The sequence below is a fragment of the Fukomys damarensis genome, unplaced genomic scaffold (assembly GCF_012274545.1).
Source record: "Fukomys damarensis isolate Sample0158 unplaced genomic scaffold, DMR_v1.0_HiC HiC_scaffold_19, whole genome shotgun sequence".
NCBI classification, from domain to species: domain Eukaryota; kingdom Metazoa; phylum Chordata; class Mammalia; order Rodentia; family Bathyergidae; genus Fukomys; species Fukomys damarensis.
In genome coordinates, this window is record NW_022900931.1 from 14,986,328 (window position 1) to 14,993,752 (window position 7,425).

Genomic DNA, 7,425 nt, shown 5'->3' on the forward strand with positions numbered 1-7,425 from the left:
TGCATCTACTTAGCTATAATTGTCTCTGATTTCTCATCTTTATGGCTGAGTAGTACTCTTATTACCAGATGAAGAGAACTTTCCTACCCTTTTGGTGGAGCAGAAGTTGAACCCTTTGTTCCCTTGAAACCCTAAGGAAATCAGAAAGGTCAGTCTCGAGCTTGAGATCTTATTGCTGATGTTTCTTGCCACTCAGAAAGCCTTCCTAGGTAGTTTTCTGGTTGGCCAAAACCACAAGACGTTACACTCAAAACAGGATAAACAGTGAGAAATTGATTCCTTCTGCAGTGAAGAGTAAGCAATGTCGAATATGCAAAGATCACATGGCTCAGGTTCCCATGAAATATCTCAGTTCTCGTAATTTTTGGTATAAAGTTTCAGTAAGGTAACAATATCTCTATGCCACTTTTACTCTGTAATGTAAGAAGGGGATTCTATGATGCATTTGTAGCAGGATCATGATTATATTTACTTGGCAACCCCCAAATCCAAACAGGCTTATCCTTCAATGTAATCACCACCCACTAATGTGTGCAGAACAGAAACTTCTGGCATGGTATCTGAACCTCATCTTTCATTTCATATATGATTGTCCATCAGTAAGCTCTGCTTGTCTAGACCACCACTGGTCTCCCTTCTACACTACCTTATTTGTATTCAGATACTTCCCTCTTTGTTGACATTTTCATCTTGTCATCTGTATACCACGTGAGATCCAGATTGTCTTATAAAATGGAAATAAACTCATAACATCACCAGTGATTCCGATCAAAAGAACACTTTCTCTCTCTGCCTCTCTTTCTGATTTAGTTCTGCACATTTCTACATAAAGTGTTTGTTAAGACTTATTTAAAATGCAGTTTCATTTTAGACTAGCTTTAAATTTATAGAAAAGTGAAAGTATGGAACACAGTTCCTATATATTCTCTACCCAGCTCCTGTATTACTGATATTTTTTCATGTAACGTTCATCTTAATTAATGAACCACTATTGATATATTATTGGTGAATAATTTTGTCACTAGGACATAATACCCAACATTCAAAATTGAAAGGAGAGGTTTATTTTGGCTCATAACTCTATAAGTTGGCAAGTTCCAACACAGAAACCCCATGGAGAAGGCCCTGGATGGAGGAGAGCTACTCCTGTGATTGTGGCCTGAAAGAAAGAGCTGTGGAAGGAGAGACACCTCCTGTGAGCCGGGCTCCTCTGGTCAACACCCCCAACAGCATATGGAGGTGTTGAAGTCATCAATGGGTGCATCCCGTGAGAGCACAGCACTCCAGCGCTGTAACCACCTTGCAAAAGCCCTACCTCTGAGTGACAGTTTTGAGAGCTGTTCCAAACCCAAACCACAGTGAAAGCCCATACATTATTTAGATGACTTCAGTGTTTTACTTAGTGTCCTTTTCCTGCCGCAGGATGTCATGCCACGTTGCATTTCATTATGTATCTTTAGGCATCTCCCAGTGTGAAGGTTTCACAGTCTCTTCTTGCTTAAACGACCTTGAATGCTTTCAGGATTATTGGTCAAGCATATTGCTTAAACTCCTCGATTTGGATTTGTCTGATTTGTGTAGAGGTAACAATATTTATTCTATATTTTAGGTCATAATTCAGTCATTTTAATTATTGCTCATATGGTTCCATGCTTGACTATTGAGGGTCCCTTCAGTTGAGACCTGTCTTCTTTTTATAAACTGGTTTGCTGTTTTATTGTTATCATTGTTTTAGCATTCACTTTTGGCACAAAATGCACTGGGAATATCATACCCATTAACAACTGCCATCCTAGAAGCAGCCAATTCTTCAAGGGAGCGTAATGGTGACTCTCAGTATGAGGCTGAAGGCTGAGAACGTGGGTGAGGATGGGACGCTGATCCAATCCCGGGGTCCAAAGGCTGGTCAGTCTGCAGCTCACCTACCCAAAGACAGCTCCAGAAAGACAGAGAAAAGTGGCCTTTCCACTGTCTTTTTGTTGTCCTTGTTGCTTTATCTGTACTCTCAGCTGGTTGGATGGTTCCTATGTCCTGTAAAGTGAAAGCGGATATACTCATGCCCCATTCGATGATTAACATGCCAGTCTGTTCCAGAAACACCCTCAGAGACAGACTCAGGAATAATGCTTCAAAGATATCTGGATATCCTTCAGTCCAGTCAAGAAGATAAAGGGAACCCATGATCTTCCGTTTTGAATTCTGCAGTCCAGGCTCTCTGTTTACCTGGCCCTCAAGGTTATAGAAGGTATATTTAGGGACTTCTAAGCCTTCATAATCTTGTGAATCTATCCCCTTAGTAAATCCTTACCTATCTATCTATGTATCTATTATCTATGTATCTATGTATGTATCTATCTATCTATCTATCTATCTATCATCTAACTATTGGTTCTGCTTCTCTGAAGAAGCTGATAAACACAAATTCATATACTTTTGGGATTATAATGTCTTTGGAAAATTGACATTGTTTAGCTCCAGACTATCCTGCAGGAAAGTCATCTTTGTCTGAAATAAGTATAGCCACATATGCTTTTTTTATTAGTATTAACATGATATATCTTTCTCCATCCTTTCCTTTTAGTTTTTCTGGGCCTTTATATTTAAAGTAGGTTTGGGTTTTTGTTTTTCTTTTTTTTTCTGGTGGTGCTGAGAATCAACATGGTGGCCTAGTGTTTTATCCCTGACCTGGACCTGCATCCTTTAAAGTTAGTTCTTAAGGACAACACGTAATTGAATCTTGGTGATCTAGCCAAAGCTGCAAATATATTTCTTTTGTTGGTGTTTCTGGACCATTCATATTAAAAATGATTACTCAGATATTTGGATTTATCTCTAACATGTTTATAAGTCTACTTTTCAATATGTTTGTTCAGCTTTTCCTACTCATTTTTTTGCCTTCTTCAGTTTTGATGAACATTTTCCTTAAGTCTTTAATTTCTTCTTGCCTACCACTGATACTTCGTAGAATGTTTAAATCATACTTTAGTGATAGATATAGATATAGATGTAGATATATCTCCGCCTTCAAAGAGAGTACACCCAACCACTTCACATGTATTGTTGGCACCATACAAGAGTATTTCCATTTCTTTCCTTTCATGCTTTGTGATCCTGATTTTATCCATTTCACTTAACTGTGTGCAATACCTTGTTAAGTAGTCATCAACAATAAGATTAACACAGATGTATTATTTTGTCTTCATGTAATTCTTCTCTTGGACTCTACATTTTTTTTGAAGATCCAGATAACTGCTCCAACTTATTTTTCTTTCTGCCTAAAGAATTTTTAACATTTTTCCAGGTGCTTATTTCTCTTTTATTTTGCCATTATCTTTGGACACATTTATTTTGATCTGCTCTCTTTTGCCTTTTCATCTAGTATTCAAATTACACAGTTAATGTATAATATTTTCATGTTTTTTTTAGAGTGTTTGGAATGTTTCATTCTGGTATGTCATTGCTTTAACTCTGTGAAAGCCTAGATAATCACTTCTTCATAAATAATCACAGGAAGATTATATGTGGTAGTTCTTTATATTTGATCAATATCAATACAAATTATTTAGATAATCTATATACTTGAAATAAAATCATTTAACTAGTACACAGATTAAAAACATTAGGGAAACATTGCATTAATTAAAAGTGTATGTTTTTCTTATTTTGCAATTTAACTTTGATATAAAATCTTGGATTTCAAAAACCTAAATCAGCCTGATGTCGTGGTGCACACCTGTAATCCCAGCACTCAGGAGGCTGAGGCAGGAGGATCGCTGCAAGTTCGAGACCAGCCTGGGCTGCACAGTGAGTTCGAGCAGCCTGATGTTCTTTATATTTGATCAATATCAATACAAATTATTTAGATAATCTATATACTTGAAATAAAATCATTTAACTAGTACACAGATTAAAAACATTAGGGAAACATTGCATTAATTAAAAGTGTATGTTTTTCTTATTTTGCAATTTAACTTTGATATAAAATCTTGGATTTCAAAAACCTAAATCAGCCTGATGTCGTGGTGCACACCTGTAATCCCAGCACTCAGGAGGCTGAGGCAGGAGGATCGCTGCAAGTTCGAGACCAGCCTGGGCTGCACAGTGAGTTCTTGAGCAGCCTGAATTACATAGTGAGACCCTGTCTCAACCCCCCTTCCAAAATAGCTAAGGCAAATGTTGTGGCAGAGCATCACAAGTCCGGGCCCAGCCTGAGCAATTTAGTGACTCTTAAATCCCCATCTCAAAATAGAAAACTAAAAAGGACCTGAGGATGTAGGTTAGTGCGAAGGGCCTGGGTTCAATCCCTAGCACTGGGGGAAAAAAGACTACATTTTGTAAAACAAGTTCTATTACTTCAGGAATTATGGGCAAATGGGAATGGACCAAACTCATTATTTCAAACCATGTTATCTGGTACATTTATTGTGGACAGTGCCAGAATAATTTTCCTTTTCCCATCCCATCTACCCCTGCCTCACTTTCCTCCCATTTTTCAGTATCACTTCTCTTGACCTAGTTGAACATCTACAGTTAGGTATTTTTTTTGTAATGTTAAGTAGGGTTTGTTTTTATGAAATAGCTTTATTTTTCTTCATGAAAACATTAGACATCATTAATAATAATAAAAGACTAAAAATTTAAAATATCCTTAAGTTTGATTATGCATACAAACATTTTTATATTTACATGGATGTCTATGTATATGTGCATTCATACTGATGGATATAGGTTCATACCATATATATTAGTATGTGAATATATTCACATATAGTCATGGATTTTACGTATATATACACTATATATTCATGACATAGGTATTACGAAAAGGAAGCATTTGTGCACTGGATTCTTTACTGAAAAATATTATGAGCATTTTCCTGTGACTATCATTATAGACCCTAGATTGCCATTTCTAAGGGCTTCATAGTATAAGTGGATAACATAATATTTTTCATGGTGGATATTCAGTTTTTACTTAATCATTTTTTACTAAATTCTGTAGTAAAATCTGGTATAATCTTTAAATATTATGAAGATATGAAATAATTCTAAGTCTCATAAGTTTGCGGTAAGGGAAAAATCATACATATGTAGAACATGAAAGTACTAAAATATTGACTACAGAATTTAGTAAAAAATGATTAAGTAAAAACTGAATATCCACCATGAAAAATGTTATGGTACCAATATTATTAAAAATAGTTGGGCCAGGGATTTAGCTCAGTGGTTCTGCTCCCTGCCTCACAGCTCAAAGACCTGAGTTCGATCCCCGGTGCCAAAAAAGCAAAAATGAAAAAAACAAAAACAAAACAAAACAAAAAAAAAGTTACAGGTTATTCAGTTTTAATTGTAGTATATATTTTATGTGAGTATATACTTATTAGAAATTGTTGAATTTAAAATTTTCAACCTAATTCAACATAGAAGATAATTTTGTAGAAAATACTAAACAATTTCTTGATATAATATCGATATATATGTAGTATCTAGATATATAAGTATATAATATAAAATCTTTAAATATGGCCTTAGAATTACACATCTACAATAATTGCAATTATTTTGTCTCTTTCATTTTAATAATAGAAAAATAAATTTATTCTCACATGAAACCACTATTTAAATAGTAGAAAATTCAACTACATTTATGCAAGTGACACATACTTTGCCATGTATTAGTGACTATCTTGAGGACCTCTCAACTACCAATGACATAGAACAGTGTGATTTGGGGGTTGTGGCTGTGAGTGGTCACTAGGCTGAAACTTGAGTTCCATCACTTTCCACCTCACATATGGACAGTAAAGCAATTCAGTGTTGGATCTCAATAAAATTATGCATTACTAACTCTCATAGATCTTTGGGATTAATGTATCATCTTTAAATATGGTCTTAGAAGGCCACATGTACAATGCCTACAATTCTTTTGGAAATGGAAAAATAAATATATTTTCTCATCAAACCATCATTTAAATATTGGAAAATCTGACTATAGCTTTATTCTTGAGTAATTATTTCCTTGAAGCAATGAATGTGATTCTCAAATACTTTTTTTAAAAAAAAAGCTGTGTTTGAGAAGTATGCTTGAAGAATCATAATAGCCAAAATTAGAGTACTAAAAATATCTAATTATAAAAACATTTTTCTGACATTTTAGACCTTTAATAAGAAATATCTTTTCTAATTTAATTTCTTTGTAAAAGCATCAACATCTTGAATCATACAAACAGGACTACATTTCATAAAGGTTACATTTATTTTCACATCCGGAGACGAATTAAATCAATAGCTATGTTTGAAAGAACAAAAGTTGGATAGTATATTCCACTGGGTGAAGAAAAAGAAGATACCGCAAGGTAAAAGTGGATGTTAACACACTAATGATCATTTTTTAATAACAGAAGGACCTTTCGGTGCAAAAATACCAATATATTCTTTTCACTGCTGTCTTCTCTTTCAGCCAACCTTTGAATGAGAGAAACTTCTGCTGATGTCAAATGACCACAAGGATATTAACAACTGGACTCCGAGCCTGTCGGCCGCTGTTGGCTATGTCTCCTTTACCAAGCCAGCTTTCTTCACTACTGCCACTGACCTTGCAAACAGCTCCGACAAAGGTCGGAATGGATTCATTGATCAGCTAGACCAAGCATATGACAGTCTGTGCCTTAATTGAATCCCAAAAGGGGGCAGACTGGGTTTTTATTACAGAGGCCAGCCGATAGCACTCATTAAAAGCTCCACAGACTGTGTGGTTTACTAATTAGTTTATTATACAGACACCTTGACGATGGGCAGAGTTGTCATTTTGCCCTTTATCGCACAGGGGATGTTGTTAAAAGTTTAATCAGCTAACACTGACCAAGTTAGCTTGGCAGGCTCTGGATGGTCATTATGGAGGTCACTCCTGCTGTAGCAGTTCTGACAGGGTCACAGCATGAACTTACAATAAAGAGAGTGTTACATAAGGTAAAAACTCACCTGAAAGGGACCCCAGAAAAGAGATGTGCTCTGTGGGGAGTACGAAACAGATGGGCTGTTAGGACAAGTGAATCCTTTAAAGTTTATCTTTGCCTGCCCTGTTTAACATATGCTTTCTTAAAAGATGGGGCATATAACAACCATTTTGATGTGTTCATCAAAAATAGGATCAGTAACAAGTTTTTTTATATATGTGCATTTTGGGGTTAGGGCCAAAAGTAGCGTCATCTGATGAAAATGACTTCACCATGCTATATTTAAACTTTATAGAGTTTTAAATGAGTATCCTGGTATAGGCTATTATTATAATTTTTTTATTAGTACTCAAAATGTTATTTAGCTTACTGATCATTCCTACAAGGAAACTAAATTTCCAACTTTGTAAAGTATATGTTTATATATTTTAATAATGGATTTTAACTGCATGGGTGATTTATTGAGATT

General features: G+C 35.3%; 1 long non-coding RNA gene across 1 annotated transcript; it reads left to right on the forward strand.

Moving 5' to 3' along the window:
• Positions 1–3,599: 3,599 nt before the first annotated feature.
• LOC104856508 lies at positions 3,600–7,187 on the forward strand. The gene is made up of 3 exons (XR_778658.2): positions 3,600–3,804; positions 6,204–6,356; positions 6,461–7,187. It is a non-coding gene; the product is annotated as an uncharacterized LOC104856508 (long non-coding RNA).
• Positions 7,188–7,425: the final 238 nt, after the last annotated feature.